Source organism: Leiobunum rupestre, chromosome 1 (genome assembly GCF_980474605.1).
Source record: "Leiobunum rupestre chromosome 1, qqLeiRupe1.1.hap1, whole genome shotgun sequence".
Taxonomy (NCBI): domain Eukaryota; kingdom Metazoa; phylum Arthropoda; class Arachnida; order Opiliones; family Sclerosomatidae; genus Leiobunum; species Leiobunum rupestre.
The window spans coordinates 783,349-801,527 of record NC_143384.1 but is presented as its reverse complement, the minus strand read 5'-3'; positions in this window follow the sequence as shown (position 1 = coordinate 801,527).

Genomic DNA, 18,179 nt, shown 5'->3' with positions numbered 1-18,179 from the left:
CCCCAAAATTAAGGAAAGTTAAATAATCTTAAAAACTTTTGTACAGCAAAATTTAATTGTAGGTTTGTATGATGGGGCAAAATGAGACTAAATCTAATGCACCTATTGGTTTTTGAAATAACCGAGATTTTTTTGGCAAGGTTTGAAGTTGCCCCCCTAATTAATATTTAATTATCTCAAGAACTGTTGGAGATTAAAATTTAATTGTAAAGTTGTATGATGGACTTAAATGAGTCGAATCTAATGCACTAATTAGTTTTTGAAATGAGTGAGGTTTGGGTGAAGGGTAGTTACAAAGTTGACCCCCCTTAAATAAAATTAATTTAAATGATCTTAGAAACTTTGGTAGAGCAAAATTTAATTGTAGTGTTGCATAATGGAGCAAATTGATTCCAAACAAATAATGTTTTAAATTCCATCTTCACGTCTCACTTCCTCTACGTTATGATGTCCTCTGTTTCGTCGTGTTTCCTTAACAATATGAAAGTAGTAGAGAAGACGATGGAGCAGACGACTTTATGGCGATGAGGAAGGGAACCTTCACTTTATAAGGCAATGAAATTCGCACCTTACCAATTGCAGAATCGATCTTTTGGAAACTTTCGGTTTGCAACACCTCGCCGGCCCTAAATGCGTTGAATGGTGGCTTTACCGGGGGATCGGGGTCCGGCTCTTGTTACTCATACGGGCGGTGGCGCACTGAGAGATGTTAGCTCTGATCAAATGGTCCTATCTCCACCTCCGACTTCGGTCAGGTTTGGGCTGGATATTGAGCTTCGGCTCAGCCTAACGGAGAGGGTCCGTGCAAACTGACCACCTCGGTGGATTGGGTAGCCTGCTGTGGGGCGGTGGGCCTCCGTATGAGGGCACGTCGGTCCAGTTTCCCGGCCTTTTGGAGTCACACCGGGATATCCGGTGGCAGCTGTGCCGGGTCATTTGGGCTGCTGTGTGCTCGTCGTTCCCCTTTAGGAGCTTTCTCCAAAGGGTTTGACTCTTTACCTACGTATGTAGGGTGTCGGCAGGAGTTGCTACAGCATCCACTCTTAATCCCACTGCTGTACCTTCTGCTGGGTTGAGTGGCTTGCGTCAAAGGTGCGACCATCAGTAGTAGGGTACTGCCACCCATGCTAGATTTGTCACCTGTTCGGGCTAGGTGGACGCTGTCGCAGGGCACTTTGTTGATAGACCTCCGGTGGTATGGTCTCGGTTACTAGGTACACCGGGCTATAAATTCTGACACACTGCAACACCTCGCCATACCGCAAATGTCCATTTTACCTTAACTGAGCGCAAAATTAACTTTTTCGTAATTTAAAAGAAAAGGTTTTCTTACACGGTGGAATGGCCATAATTTCTTCCCGGAGCTCCTCTGATAAAATTCCTATCCCAGAAAGTATGAGTTAACCAGTTCAAAACGCCACATTAGATTTGACTTTTCGTTTTATATTTATTCGGTCTTATACGTTATGATTTATGCGTTATAATAAACTAAGTAATTAACGTTTTGCATATTTAGACCCTACAACTAATTATGCTAGACTCTCTTATTTGTGGATCTAGTTTAAGGCGTGTTTCGACCAATTCTTTAAACAGTTGTCACATTTTAACTATGGTTACAGATTTTCTATTAAAATCGACCTTACAGATTAAGAAAATCCAATAAAAACATTGATTAACCCATTTTCAAAGAAGTTTACTAAATCGGAAATGAAGGTTTTAGGTGAATTATAGATAGAGGAATTGATATGTGCATATTGTGGGGCTCAATCATATCTTTCTGATTAGCCAACAACATCGCTTCTAGCTCTTGTGGAAATGGAATTAGAACAACTTTAATTTTGAAATTATAACAGGTCAAGACTTTTGAAGCAGTGTACTTGAACGTCAACATCGTTCGAAATAATTATCATCTTTTGTATTCTTTCTACCACACTTAAAACTTTTCAATGTTCAATATCGACGTTAAGCCAAAAATAAGTACTTTAAATATAATTAGTAATTTAAATAGGTAAAGCTTGTCTATAGCCTCATTCTTTCACTGCAGTTAGTTTTCCAACACTTTCTCGCGGATAAATATTTTTGTTTCGTAGGGAAAAGCAGGAGAAACGTTATTCGGGTTAAAGCCCACTGAAATCGTTACGCCCCTCTCAGATAAATTACTATCCCTTAATTGTTAGCATTCGACCGTTTATGTTAATCAATAAATAAGCTTTTAGTTCTTAAAAGCCCGAATAAAATGTAAAGATCAAAATTTTATTATAAAAGTGCACCTTGGCTAAATCGAAATTTCAAATAGTGCAGTATAAAGTTATCATTGAAACAATTATAAAAATTAAGAATTTTCTCCTTTAATAATGTTTTTAACTGAAGGAATTTTGACATTATTCCACAAGAATGTGATTTAAGAAGCAAATTAATCTCCTCTTCTTTATGATAAAATACAAACTTCCCAAACACAACGAATTTATGATTGATATTAGATACTGGTCTTCTAATGAAAAGCAGGTTACACAAATTTGTTAGACACGTTGAAACCAGATGATTAACGCTACCGAGAACCTTTGTACAATTTGTGCCCTTACGATAATTCTTTAGATTTCTTATAACAATACGAACACAAATAAGTTAGTGTAGGGAGCTGTTGGCTCGCGTAGCATGAAGGGCTTGCCACCACCCTCCTACGCACTGTAACCCGGCCACCTGTTTAACGGCATTATAAGTCGCTAGATGACTTGGGCCTAAGGTGGTGCCTTGGGTAATAGCCTATCTGATTATTATTATTATTATTATTAGTTTACAACAGCCAAAGATATATGAACATATGCAACGTTCTGAAGAAATGTGTTATTAAGGCTCAAGTTTGCTTTATTAAATCTGTCTGAGTTTTCTTTTACTAGCGCTGAGGAGCTAAGAAATTTCATTATGCTGACTCCTATATTTATTTTGTCAAACCCTCTGTTCGCAAGAACAACAAAGCTCGCGTCCGCGAACAAAACTCTAGGAAGATCTAACAGTGCTTTTGACATCATCAGAAATTGGAATGAAGACAATGAAAGCATTAAGGAAGCAGCTTTGTTTTATCTCTTTTTGTGTCAAAAGTTGTTTACCTCTCCAAGGGGACAAAGTCCCCTAGGAGGGGTTATACAATCACCGTGTCTGTCTGTCTGTGTGTCCGTGTGTCTGGTTGTCTGTGTGCAAAGGTTAATCATTGCGTACGCAGTTTCTCGAAATGTCTGCGTTCGCAGTTTCTCGAAGGGTTGGCAAAACCACCGTGTGACGGTGAGCGTTAACGGATTCATTTGCGGTTCGGTTTGGATGGTGTTTTTTCGCTCACCGTCGTGACGGTTTGGTGTATTACGTTTTTGTAATGTTTATGCGTAGGTTGTGAATGTTGAGTTCATGTAATGACGGTTGTGAGTGTTAAGTTTGTTGTGTTTGTGTTTTGATGGTTGTGTATGTTGAGTTCGTGTTATGTTGGTTGTGGGTGTAAAGATTGTGGTATGTCTGTGTTATGATGGTTGTGGATGTTGAGTCTGTTGTGTTTGTACGGGCGTTTTATCTCCAACTTCTTCTTAATGACTTTGGGACGGACCGAGTGCTGAGTGTAATGCTACCTCTCAACGTCCAATGTCAGGGATTCCACCAATTGTACACGGTATTCGTCTTAGTATCAATTTGCGATTTATTAGCGCTGGCCGGGAATCGAACCCGGGTCTGCTTTGTGCAAGAGATTTACTCTAACCACTCAGCCACCAACGCTTGTTAAGTTACGGGGTTTTTGTAAAAAACAGCTTTGGCGAATGTTATTTACAAAGTTATAACGTTAGGTACTATAATTTATTCTACATAGTTTTAAATATTTATAAATTATATTAATCTTATATTTAATGAAATATTTATAAATTATATTAATCTTATATTTAATGAAATATTTATAAATTATATTAATCTTATATTTAATTAAATATTTATAAATTATATTAATCTTATATTTAATTAAATATTTATAAAATATATTAATCATATATTTAATTAAATATTAATAAATTATATTAATATTTGTGCAAGAGATTTACTCTAACCACTCGGCCACCAACGCTTGTTAAGTTACGGGGTTTTTGTAAAAAACAGCTTTGCCGAATGTTATTTACAAAGTTATAACGTTAGGTACTATAATTTATTCTACATAGTTTTAAATATTTATAAATTATATTAATCTTATATTTAATGAAATATTTATAAATTATATTAATCTTATATTTAATGAAATATTTATAAATTATATTAATCTTATATTTAATTAAATATTTATAAATTATATTAATCTTATATTTAATTAAATATTTATAAAATATATTAATCATATATTTAATTAAATATTAATAAATTATATTAATCTTATATTTAATTAGATATTTATAAATTATATTAATATTATATTCAAGTAATACTATAGCGCCACCGTGTGGAGAACTATCAATCAAACCGGGTAAAAAATATAATCTCTTCAATTTTAGTCAAATCTTGACGGGACTAAAAAACATCAAATAAACGTATATAAAGCCGTTGCCTTCAATATGGAAGATTAGTCTTTCTTAGTTCTTGGCGGTCAGACGAACTACTACAGGACGGGGTCCTGGTGTCGGTCAAAAGTTATGAGGTAACTTTGCGGTTTTAATTGGTATGTTCGGTCTTCGGTCAAGGAAAGAGTTAAATTGTGTTTCGAGTTTGGAACGTGAGCGAATGGACTTAAGTGTATGAACAGTGCGTGTTTAAGACTGAAAGTGTTAAAGTAATTGTGAACTAACTCAAGTCAGCTGTAAGATAAAATTGATTTATATTTTTTGAATTGGAATAACCTAATTATCCCTTGAAATTATCAACTCAACCTGTGAGGCTAATTAAGTAGATTGGAAGATATAAGTAGCGAACAGCTCTCAGCTGTTAATTAAGACAAGAGTTTATAGTAAGGTAGTTTGAATTTAGTAAAATTACTCAGTATAATTTATGATATTTACTTAAGTGTAAGTGTGTTTTAGTTTATTTTTCAATCACGATGAACTAAGACAAATCTAGTCTTGGACACTTGAGTACCAGTTCTGCACAATTACGTAGGAGGGATATATATTGTTGGGTTATTGATGAAAGTTAAATCTAGAACGTTACATAGACTGTTCTGAATAAAAATAAACATTTATAATTTTGCATAATTCTGGTTGCCATTTTATTTCTAATCACTCGCCCACAACATAAAAGTTCTGGCAATCCCGAATCAACTAAATTTGCGATATAACGGCGACGGGGAATTATTCTCGTAAATTTATCGCGCGGCCTTAGGGAATATTCTTTTTAACAAAATTTCGATAATCTATCGTTTAATTAAAATCGGCCCGATTCCGTTAAAATTATAAACCAAAAAGCGAACGTTCGTTATAATACCCTCTGTAGCTATTTCTTTCATTAAAATTTGCTTTGTATTATATTCAACTGACAAACTTGTACTGTAAAAAGGGTGTAAATCAATTGTGCATTGTTATAGTACGTCTAACTCACTGTTGTAACTACTTAACTTATGATATTCTGAATAAATTAAAATTGGTCGTTTCGTCTCAATTATTCAAATTATAATTAAATTTTATACTGGGCGGAATAGAACTGTGATAACATTTTTAACAAATAACTCTAAATTGCGGAGATATATCTTTAAGGGTTATCTCGATAAATTAATACCACTAGGGACAATTCTTCCGAGGAGAGGTATATTTTGGCTTGCCAACTTGTTTTAAATAATAAAATATCTTCTTATAAACACCGAAATTTTTAAACCAATAGTAATTTACAATTTTTAAAACATAGCAGGATCAAGAAACCTAGGAAGATTTTCATAAATTCAAGAAACTCGGATAATTCAAAACCGTCTTAAAATCCCCTTCTAGTTTGGTCGATGAATGAAATGTGTTGTAAAGAATTGAACACTTGTAACATAAATTAGTAAAAATTAAACGAACCATGGGTCACCCGCGAGGGGTCGGAGATTCTTACTAAACTGACGAACTAGTACGAAGTCATAATATATTAATTAAAATAACAAACGTTTATTAATGAAAACATATTAATAGTGAATACTGTACAAGATGGAATGACAGAATATAATGACACTATAAACGCTATATGCGGATATATATATATATATATATATATATATATATATATATATATATCCGCATATAGCGTTTATAGTGTCATTATATTCTGTCATTCCATCTTGTACAGTATTCACTATTAATATGTTTTCATTAATAAACGTTTGTTATTTTAATTAATATATTATCCAGACGACATCCTTCACTGCTTCGGTGGCAACTACCAGCTCGGCCTCTGTGGTTGATAGGGCAACGGATTGTTGCTTCCTGCTCACCCAAATGTCTGGAGTTGTACCAATTAGGCATACTCCGGAGTTTTGCCCATCTATGGTACGAAAGATTGAAAATACGCAACAGGTAGATGTTATTTATCTAGACCTCGCCAAAGCGTTTGATAGAGTATCCCATAATTTTCTCCTGAAAAAATTAGACCGTTATGGCCTTCACGGTAGCGTATTAGATTGGATTAAGGACTATTTGAGCGATCGCGTTAATTTTATAAAATGTAATGGTGTTGTGACCGATGTGAACTACCCAGTTCACTATTTAATTTATATATTTATGATCTACAATTTCATGTTAAACACGCTTTCCTATATAAATTCGCTGACGACAACAAAGCCTGCCATGAAATTAGAAACAATTCAGATTGCCTTTTACTCCAAAAAGACTTGAATTCAATAAATTATTGGTGCTCCACGAACAATCAGCCCATTAACCCATGTAAAGTGGTAGTTGTATCTTTTATTAGGAAAACTACTGCGGTTAAATGTGTATATAAGATAAACGGGGAGATTATATCTCGACAAGATTGCACCAAAGACTTGGGAGTAATTTTGACAAGGGCCTGTATTTCCGGCCTCAGATTCAGAGTACAATAAGCTCCTGCAGACGATTGTTAGGTGTCATTCCTAAACTCGCTAAAAATTTAAAATCGTATCGACACTTCTTTTTACTGTATCAATGAAATGTAACGTTAAAAGGAACCACTTATGGACTGTAATGCAATGGATGAGATAATTAGCGAATTAGTAGATAAGTCTACTAATTCGCTAATTATCTCTTCCATTACTCTATCAATCGCTGGTTCGATCGAGAGCGGTGTTTGGCTCTCTGGTCTGGGGCGGTTGCAGTGAATACCTACTATCGAAAATTGAATCTATTCCGAGAAAATTTATGGACAACTTGTATTTCTCCTTTTTTTAAAACACCAGCAAATACAACTTCCTAAAAATGCTAGAGGATTTTGGCTTAAACTCATTGGCACACTCTCGTAAACTGGTTGAACTTGTATTTTTGTATACATTATTTCGTAATATAGTCCCATGCCCTAAACTATTGTCTGCAATAAACATATCTATTCCAGGCCACGCGTAAGAAACAAAAGTATATTTAAAACTAAATTAAGTTCTTTGGACCCTTTAAATAGGATTCCGAAAACCGGAAATATATATAATTCCAAGATTGACATTTTCTGCTGCACAATGTCAGATTTCAAAAACCTAAAGTTTACATAATATTTTAATTGTCTTAGTCCAAAATAATTATTTGAACTTCCGTTTAAGCTGCACTTAACACGTATCAAATATGTATCGCGAATATTATTGTATTATACGTGCGGCCTTAAAGGGACATATAATATTTTTTATTGTCGATTAATTTGTCAAATTAATTGAAATAGTATTAAAAAATACTCCTGTGGACAACATAATGACGTCATTCTGTTTTCAAATCACAGTCCACTGCTCCTCCAATTTTTAACACAAAATCTTTGGTCAAATTTTGCCCCCAAAGGTATCCATATTTATATATTTTTTCTTCACTACTCATTTACCATTAAAATTTTAAAATTTATTATTATTAGTTTATTTTTTGTTGCAGATTACTGCAATAAATAATTTTCAGTTCGAAGAACTGTTTTTGTTATAATATATGCCCATTTATGAGAAGTGGTGGTTTATAAAATTTGGTTGAGACACTCTGTAATATTTTTAAAAATATTAAAAATGAAATGTTTGTATAAATGAAAGTTTGTCGATAATTGAGCCAAATTTTCAAAAATCGTGTACCCGTGTCTAGGTGCTGGTTTGTTCAGATTTAAAGAATGTTATTTAATATTTTTACCTCTCCGAGGGGACTTTGTACCCTAGGAGAGTGTTATGGCTACCTCTCATCGTCCAATGGCAGGGTTCCCACCAATTGTTCACGGTACTCCTCTTAGTATCAATTTGCGATCGCATCGGGCGGGTTTCGAACCCGAGACCGCCTGCTTGACAGGCGGACGTTCTACAACAGAACCACCGACACTCATTACGCTTCATCGAAAATTAGACCTTCAGCTTTATCGGAAGCGTATTAAACAGAGTATGAAATTTTGGTTTAATTGATATAGAACAAGATTTCGTGTATGATTTCAATTATTGCATTGAAGAAATTATAATTTAGCGATTTCTCTATTGATTAAAAACAAATGTGCCACCCGGGCCGTTCAGTTAGGCAGTTGAGCACTCTACCACAGAACCAACGATAACTCCTTAGCTATACTGCAAATAAGACACTCATCGTAAGCATAATAGTTAAGAAAGTCTTGAATTTTTTTACGAATTAAATTATGAAGGCCTAATCTGTTTTTTTTTTCGAATGAAATTATGAAGGCCTAATCTGTTTTTTTTACGAATGAAATTATGAAGGCCTAATCTGGTTTTTTTACGAATGAAATGAAATTATGAAGACTTAATCTTGTTGTGTGATTTCTGAGTCAAAGAAAGTCAAGTGGCGTTAACTTCAACCTACCTTATGGGCATTTGGTTTATTATTGAACATCATATGTATTTGCCTCTCTGAGGTACTTTATACGAGATGGCGTTGGGAGCCTCAAATGAATGAAAATGACAAGATAATGAATTCGAGGAATTTAAGTAATATAATTTATTTGATATAAAAAGCAGGTAAAATGTTCAAACTTAAAGTAAAATAAAAATGAAAAAAAAAAATGTTATCGGAAGCGAGATTTGATCTAACACCCGTTCGCTCATGTGTGCGTGTCCGTAACCATTACACCGGCCTCCTCGCTGGGATGAATGTTTAAAAAGTAAAATACGGATACATACAAAAGCATCATACAAAAGTCTTAACGATGCATTGAGAACGAAATAACCAGAAATAACAAAATTACAATTACATACAGGTCAAATCGCTAATAATTTTATTGCACAAACTCAATTTTCAACTAGATTTTATATTATTTATTAATTATCTTTAAATTTCAAGAGAATGCGGCTCCAGCTTTTTTCGTAATTTTCTATGTTTTATATACTTCATTTTTTACGGTGTTAACTAATTAAATATTAAAATGTTGATATCTAATCTAGCGTTTCAAAATGCAAGGAAAATAATAAATTATATTAAAATAATAAATTATATTAAAATAATAAATTATATTAAAATAATAAATTATATTAAAATAATAAATTATATTAAAATAATAAATTATATTAAAATAATAAATTATATTAAAATAATAAATTATATTAAAATAATAAATTATATTAAAATAATAAATTATATTAAAATAATAAATTATATTAAAATAATAAATTATATTAAAATAATAAATTATATTAAAATAATAAATTATATTAAAATAATAAATTATATTAAAATAATAAATTATATTAAAATAATAAATTATATTAAAATAATAAATTATATTAAAATAATAAATTATATTAAAATAATAAATTATATTAAAATAATAAATTATATTAAAATAATAAATTATATTAAAATAATAAATTATATTAAAATAATAAATTATATTAAAATAATAAATTATATTAAAATAATAAATTATATTAAAATAATAAATTATATTAAAATAATAAATTATATTAAAATAATAAATTATATTAAAATAATAAATTATATTAAAATAATAAATTATATTAAAATAATAAATTATATTAAAATAATAAATTATATTAAAATAATAAATTATATTAAAATAATAAATTATATTAAAATAATAAATTATATTAAAATAATAAATTATATTAAAAAAATTATATTAAAAAAATTATATTAAAATAATAAATTTGATAAATATAACAAATTTTACAAAAATAATAAATTATTTTAAAACTAATAAACATGATATAATTATTATAATGTTCTATATTATAAAAAATGAAATGAGAACCAAAATTTATTTTTCCATTAAAATAATTAAAATATAAAAATTTATATTTTGCTCTGTATAAAAATAATGAAATGAAATGATTTTATTTACAGTGCACATCAACAGCGCAGATTGCGCCAACTATGATATACACTTTGGAATAGGTTACAAAACATTTTGTGTACATAAAACGAAATTTAAACAACACAGTATTGCAGGAGAGATAAACAACCCTACTTCAATTTTAATATATCAGAATATTTACATGCGAAAATGTCTATAACATCAGTGTACGAATTGCAAGTACTCTGCATACGTTGGAAGGGAGATTTAATATTACAATTATTATTAGAGGTGGTTGGGTTTCTAGTACCATATTGTGGAACGTTAAGATTTAATGTTCCGCTGAAATTGTTAAGTTTAATTTTTTTTATTGTGTTTCGGAAAATAATTTCACAGTGTCTAAGTTTAAGTGGTTTAATAAAAAATTGTAATCGTATGGTTCGTTTTTAAGAAAGTAGGTAGGTTTGGGCTAATTCAATCAATTTCTTTTGCACACTTTCTACCTCATTAAAGGAAAGAATATCGTACGTTAGTTTAGACCTAACGAGGCTAAGGTAAAGTAGCTTGATATAAATATAATGAAATCATTTTATATTATAAATAAATATGAAATTGATAAAAATATTAAGATATTATTTTATATTATAAATAAATTTAAAAAAATGATATAAATATAATGATATCATTTTAAATTAGAAATAAATATAATAATAATGATATAAATATAATGATATCGTTTTATATAGTAAATAATTATTATAATAATGATATAATGATATAATTAAGTAGAATGATATCATTTTATTTTATAGATAAATATAATAATAACTAAAAACAGTTCTATAAGAATGCCCATTTGAGCACCTCAGGGTCGCGTAACTTTGGGCTCTTGATTTCTCAGAGACCAATGAGGCGAAAAATATGAACGATACGTCCATTAATGGGGCATGAAAAACTCCTAAGGGCGTGGATTCATCATGTTTTGGATTTTTACGAATTAAGTTTAAATATATTTCTTTTACGCATCTGGAAATATTTATAATTTAGTGACCAAATCTTATTTTCTTTTCTTTTTATTTTAAATTATTTATTTAATTGGTCATAAAACCTTTTCATTTAAGTGTAATGAAACGTCCAAAGTTAATAAATACTTATAAGTATGGTTTAAGAAATGGATTTCTTTCGTGGTTCCAGCTGTACAAGAATTGGTTTATTCGCTCTTTGCACTATTTCTGTCTTGGGCAACACAGAGACTTCTCTATCCACGGATTTCACGGTGTATTTAGAAAAAATACGCGCCAGAACGGTCATCATACTCCTATACGCAAATGCTGTACCTAATTTGAAAAGAAGGTACATTTTGGTTAAATTGTAAACATACTGATTAGATGCATGTATGGCAGAGTTATTTTAAAAATAGACTAGGCTTAAGCTTTAGAATTTAGTTAAAGAATCCCTTTAAAAATGCCACTCTCAAATATAGTAGAAAAATATAGCTACTACCAGGTGTTAAGAAACTGTTAATCTATGTGGAATGTTAAAAATAAGAATTAAGTTTCGAAACTAAATGTTAAAAAGATAAAATTAAAAGGTTTTCTTAAAAAGTATTTTGTATTTTTAAACTTGTCTTTCTGTCGTTAATGATGTATTCGTACACGTTATCAAGTTCGACAAGCCCTTGTAATGGCTGCCAGATGAGACCGGGGACCCCCGCATTGTTCGCGGATGCTCCTGTTCTAGAAGGGCCACGGCACGTGTTAAGTGTCATCTCTTGGGGGGCGGAAAGCGAACGAGCGGGGCTTAAACGGTATCTTCTGGCATTCAGTTAAAAAAACCACTGTAAATCGGAGAAAACTAAAGCATTGGTTTTTCGGATGACAAAGCGTTCACCTTGTAAACAATAAAAGTCCTCAAAAATAAAACTATTTTTCTCGGTTTTAAATAGACTCTGTTTCACTAGTTATTTCACCAATTAGATCAAACGATAGTTTAGTGGATTGTTTCCTTCCGATTCGCTAAAATCAAACGCTCTCCTAAATTAAAACTGTTACGGGAAGAAATAAACCGAAATTCTTCACCAGGGACATGAATGAATAAAGGACATCGCTTTTCTGTGGCTAAAGGCTCTCTACGGATTGATTTCAAATTTAAAAACGTCGTTAAGACTGGTAAAAATATTAAAATTGTCCATTGCCAATTTTTCCTAGCTCCCACAGTTTGTCCAGTATCAACGGTCAAAATTGGACAAAACTAACAAGGAGACTACACGAGGTGTAACTCATCGATTTTGTTTAAATTCAGGGATTAAGTAGACCTTCATGTAACTTAAAAAACCCAAAGGGAAAAAATGAGATGGACTTTAGTTTTACCATGGCAACCGAAAACGTTTTTGACAACTAAAATATTATATTTATCTATGTAAATTAACATAGCAAAATCGAAGATTCTAAGGTCTCCCCCCTTATGATATTATTCAAACTTTTTTAAACAAAGATGTTAAATTTGGGCAGTGATGGGCACTCTCCTCTCACCGTGAGAGCGATTGAGAGGAGGTGATATGCTCTAAGCTTCCAATGGAGAGGAGCGTGAGATGAGTTTCCAAGCTATGAATATAAGTGAGAGGAGAGTGAGTAGAAATAAAATTTTCCAAAGAATGTATTTTTAGTGGTAGCGAGGTTAATTTAAGTAGTGAAATGCGATGAGAGGAGATCAGCTAAAAAGTTAGATGGCGGTGGTGAGAGTAGATGAGTTTGAGTTTATATGTAAGAAAACCAAAACAATGGAAATATAAAAACATGACCTTCTTGGAAATAATTATGTAACTTTGGTTAATAACAAAGCCCATACATACAATAACATAGTTTGCGGTCGTTAGAAGGCTATAAAGTAGTTAAAGACAGTAAATCTTATGTGGCCACCGGCCAGTGATGGTGGTTGTTCTATTCCTGTGTTAACAGTGTGGGAATCTGAGAAGAGGTGAGATGCGCAAAAACTTCAACAGGAGAGGAGCGTGAGAGGAGTTTTACAAAGTACGCATTTCAGAGGGAGGAGATTGAAAAAAGATATTTTCTGACTTCCATAAACGGGTAAGAGCGTGAGATGAGATCAGATTTTTCGAAAAAACTAGCGGGAGTGTGCGCGAGGTTAGATTAATTAGCGAAATTCGATGAGTGGAGATGAGTTAAAAAGTTAGTTTAAAGTGGTTAGAGGAGATGAGATTGATTTTAACATTTTTGAAACGAGAATGAGGTGGAGTGAGAGTTATCACACAATTTTGAAAAATGCCCATCACTGAATTTTGGTAACTATCTAATTTTGGGTAAATATCTAATTTTGTGTAAATATATTATGTTGGGTAGATTGATCAGGTACTGTAAATCGGGTAAATTCATATCTAATGTCTAAATTTCTGTAGATTGATCAGGTACTGTAAATTGGGTAAATTCATATCTTATGTCTAAATTTGGGTAGATTGATCAGGTATTGTAAATTGGGTAAATTCATATCGAATGTCTAAATTAGATATTTACCCAAAATTAAAAATTTTACACGTACTTAATAAAGCTTTTCGAGTTTAATTTACATGACCTACTCAATTTTTTTTTAATTTAAAAACCTGATAAAATTTCATATAATTCACAGTACCTGATAAAATTTTATCCAATTTACAGAACCTGATAAATCTAAACAATTTTAGTCATTAAATATAAATTTACCCAATTTACATTACCTGATCAATCTACCGAAATTTATACATTTGATATGAATTTACCCAATTTATCTTAATTTAGATATTTATAGTAAATTAACCCATTTAAATTTAGATTTTTACCCAAATTTATTCGGCTTTATCGACCAGAATAACCCTTTAGACTAAATTTTATCAAAATCTAAAAAGGTAGGGTGGGAAATTTCAAAACATTTGGTCGATTTGTCGTGGAATGACGCAAATTTAGAGGTTTACCAAATTTAGATAGTAACACAGTTTCGATATTTACCCGAATTAAAATACTTTCCCAAATTTAAATACCCAATTTCAAAGACTTACTCAAATTTAAATTCTTACCCAAATTCAATTTAAAAATTTAAATTTAAATATTTACCAAAATTTAAATATTTCGCAATTTTAGATATTTACATGAATTAAAATATTTACCAAATTTCGATATTTACCTGAATTAAAATATTTATAAAAATTCAAGTACTTTCACAAATTTAAATACTTATCCAAATTTAAATACCCAAATTTCTATATTTACCCAAATTAAGATAGTTACCCAAATTAAGACAGTTACCAAAAATTAGATATTTACCGAAAATTATATATTCCACAGAATTAGATATTGACCAAAATTTAGATATTCACCAAAAATTAGATATTCACCAAAAATTAGATATTTACCCAAAATTAGATATTTACACAAATTTAACCACCTTCGTTTAAATTTCTTTGGAATAATTTCATAAGGAGTGACCCTTAGAATCTTCGATTTCGCCATGTTAATTTACTAAAAATACATTCTTTGGAAAATTTTATTTCTACTCACTCTCCTCTCACTTATATTCATAGCTTGGAAACTCATCTCACGCTCCTCTCCATTGGAAGCTTAGAGCATATCACCTCCTCTCAATCGCTCTCACGGTGAGAGGAGAGTGCCCATCACTGCCCACAGGGCCGGCTCAAGAAATATTTTTCACCCGGGCAAGGGGGATTTTTGGCGCCCCTCTTATTTTGAGACTAAATTAAACTACCCCCCACCCGTAAAAAACATTACCATGTCCATGTTATAAATTTACCGTTTTCCTAACAATAAATAATCCCTTTAATCACTTTCTAAATACTTTGTGTAAACATATTTAATACCTTCTTTATGTTACAGGGTCATTTTACATGGAGCTTGAAACACTAGGTAAAATGGCAAGACTAGTATACCTTAAGTACATTAATTATAATGTCCATACTGAATAGTATCACGGTTAATATGTGAAATAAAAGAATTAAGTTTACGAAGAACCCGTGAGTTAAAGATAAAAATAACCCCTGGATTTTTTTATTTTTAACTCACGGGTGGTTCTTAGTAAACTTAATTCTTCTATTCATTACATTAATTGCTTTAATTAAGAAACTTTTTGTGGGATTTTTTAAGGCCTACACTTATGAACTTTATAAAGCTGTCGCTTGCTTTTCTGCTTTAACGGCTTCTCTTAATTTACTTTTTTTTATAAAAAGAACCAGAATGCTTCTATTTCTCGGACAACTTAATTCAATTCAACGTGACTCTTATTAATATCTATCTAACAAAAACTATTTAACTGAAACTAATAAATGGCTTTCTGCGCGTGCGCGTAAAATAGAAGAGACTAACTGTAACCACGGACAGATTAAATCGTACCGATAGACTGCTTAAGAACTAGCCATCGAAAACGATTTAAATGCATTTTAGAATATTAAATGCAGGTTCATAACAGTCTAAGAAACAAATAGAATTCTTGAAAATGGCCTGCTAGTTTATTTATCATAAAGCTGGATAAATGACAACGAAATAGCAAGCAAGTACATAGAAGTACTGTATTACTTTGGGCTTCCTTCTATTCTTGTGGCCCTAAATTGGTTAGAGTGTGCAATAACTGGTGGGTTTACCGGGGAGAAGGGGTCCGGCTCTTGTAACCCATAAGGGCGGTGGCGCACTGGGAGATGTTAGCTCTGATCAAATGGTCCTATCTCCACCTCCGACTTCGGCCAGGTTTGGCTGGAAACTGAGCTTCGACTCAGGCAAACGGAGAGGGTCCGTGTAAACTAGCCGCCTTGGCGGATTGGGTAGCCTGCTATGGGGCGGCGGGCCTCCGTGTAAGGGCACGTTGGCCTTGTTTCCCGGCCTTTTGGAGTCACACCGATATCTCCGTGGCCAGCTTTGCCGGGTTATGTGGACCGCTGTGTCCCGTCGTTTCCCTTCAGGAGCTTTCTACAAAGGGTATGACTCTTTACCTACGTAGTTCGGGTGTTGGAAGGAGTTGCTATAGCATCCACTCTTACTCGCACGGCTGTGTGCGAAGTGAGAATTGGTCCACCCATTGCTGCACCTTCTGCTGGGTTGAGTGGCTTGCGTCGAAGGTTCGACCATCAGTAGTAAGGTAATACTACCCGAGGGGCTATCGACTTCCCGTAATCGGTGTACACCCTAACTGTAATGATTACGTATTCTTCTGTAATCTTTTGTACTCATTTGTAATCCCGTTATCATTTGTAATCTTCGTACTTATCTGTAATCACCGAAATCATTATGAAATAACGCGTACTCATCTGTAATCACGTGTAATCATTTGTTAAGTGCGTAATCATCTGTAATCACGCTTATTCATTGGAATTATCCCGTACTCAATTACTCATCTGTAACAATTTATAAGTTTTAGGTTGCCTGTGTACTCATTGTAATCATTATGTTCTCACCATAATCATTCTGTACTCATCGTAATCATCTGAACTCATTAATGATTACGTCATCGGTGTAAGGAAAATTCTTACCGGCTAGCCCCACGCTACTACCCATGCTGGATTGGTCACCTGTCCGGGCTTGGGGACGCTGGCGTAGGGCACTATGATGATAGGCCTCCGGTGGTATGGCCCCTGTTGCTAGGTACACCGGACTTAAAATTCTGACACACTTCTATTCTTGTAGTATCGCCCAACCACTTTTTCTTTTTCATATTATATACCCTGGTTTATAATGAAAATACAATTAAAATGCTTTATCCGTCAGAACTACATGTATGCACCGTAATTTTATGGTTTATTTACTATTTTAAAATAAATAGTCGCAAAAAAACGATCATCGACTATGTTGGACATTTTGGTATTAGTCCTTTAAATAAAAGATCATTATTATACAGATTGTGTTGCCGCGATTGGACACATTACTGGTTTGTCAGTGGTTTCTCAAGCTGTGAATTTTCTATGCATAGATCAGCATTTTTCAACAGGGGGGGCAAGACAGTCAGAGAGGGGTTTGTTTAACCACCTATTAGCTAAAGATTTTTCAAATTATGTTATGCTTTCATTACAAATTTTATAAACAAATCCAATTCTTGATAACTAGAAAGGCGCCAACTCAATTTTGGCGCCCCTCTCAAAACGGCGCCCCGGGCAGTTGCCCGGCTTGCCCGGCCCTTAAGCCGCCCCTGACTGCCCAAATTTAACATCTTTGTTTAAAAAAGTTTGAATAATATCATAAGGGGGGAGACCTTAGAATCTTCGAATTTGCTATGTTAATTTACATAGATAAATATAATATTTTAGTTGTCAAAAACGTTTTCAGTTGCCCTGGTAAAACTAAAGCCCATCGCATTTTTTCCCTTTGGGGTTTTTTAAGTTACATGAAGGTCTACCTAATCCCTGAATTTAAACAAAATCGATGAGTTACACCTCGGGTAGTCTCCTTGTAAGTATAGTCTTTTGGTTAAAAGCAATTAATGGTATATGGGTTTGCGTTGTAGTCTCGGGCGTCGCGAGTTCAGGTACACTTCTTAGTTATTGAGTTTCATCTGTGTAACCGTGACTTTGGTTTCATTCCTATCAGTTGGTTTCCGAAATATTTTCCTTTTATCACACATTTTCCGATTAATTTAGTAAATTCTTCAGCGTTGAGTTTGCAAGTTCTCTCCCCACTGGTCAAAGGGATTTTCCCTGAGTTCTTCGGTTTCCCCTTCGCATAAAAATTTGTTTTTACTTAAATTAAGATATTTCTTTCATTGTGACCCGTATTTAAGTTTCCATTTAAATCCAGGCTGTTTTCTCGTTT